We start from the raw sequence: 932 nt of genomic DNA on the forward strand, positions 1-932 counted from the left end.
GTGTTTATGTGTGTGTATGTGCGTGTATATAATCGCATGGTGCAAAAGGACAGGAGAATATGCCAGACATGCAGAAGCAACCAATCAACCAAATCCCTCTTTCTCTTTGCTTGCTTGCCCATCGCTGTTTCTCTCTCTCGCAATGAGCTGACCTCTATTACCCATGCAGGGGACAGGGTGTGTGTGTGTGTTCGAGATTGTTTACTTGTGGCAGAATATGGATGAGAAGATGGAAATGAGGGGAATTACAGAGTGCTGGCCTTTCACAGACATAGTGTGTCCTAATGGATAAGGCAGTGTGTCTGCTTCTGAGTGTGTGTGTGTTTGAAACAGAGCTAGGTGAGGGGACAGCCTCCAGCTGCAGTCATACACACACCGGTCAACGTGACATCGTTTTAAGAGCTGATTAACTGCTCGACATCGATGGAACACAGGACAACATATACATATGCTTGCAAGCTATAAACTGTTACAAACCTATTGCCTAACCTTAATCACCTACCTCAACTAAGAATATAACCAGGCCAATTATAGCCACGTTTCTGGCATTACATACACATAAGTGTCTAGGGAATGATAATGAATAACGGTGATAAAACAGCTGTTAACGAGGTATGAATGGTGGTGTTGAGGGCATGGTGTTTTCACACTGCCACCTTAAAAAAACAAGCATTTGCCTATAGTATGTGCTTGTGTCTATGTCCCTGTTAATGATTCTAAGGTAGCTCTGTGCTCTGAGAGAACACAACTGCGGGAAAAAAAATCAATACCTGGAGAGACCGTCTCTGTCACACACACCCAGTAAAAACAGAATGCACACAAAATGCATCATTTATGACCCTCTACAAGTTGACTCTCCCCCAAGTAAGAAAACTCATCAGAAAGTCATAGAATCACCATCAGTGCGTGTGTAATCTGTCTGAGACTGCAGT

General features: G+C 43.5%; 1 protein-coding gene across 2 annotated transcripts in view; it reads right to left on the reverse strand.

Moving 5' to 3' along the window:
- The window catches only part of rnf220a (ring finger protein 220a), a 37,225-nt gene that overhangs the window by 11,224 nt on the left and 25,069 nt on the right, over positions 1-932 (reverse strand). The window lies entirely within an intron of this gene.

The sequence above is a fragment of the Morone saxatilis genome, unplaced genomic scaffold (assembly GCF_004916995.1).
Source record: "Morone saxatilis isolate NCDOM2014 unplaced genomic scaffold, NCSU_SB_2.0 Contig23, whole genome shotgun sequence".
Taxonomy (NCBI): Eukaryota; Metazoa; Chordata; class Actinopteri; family Moronidae; genus Morone; species Morone saxatilis.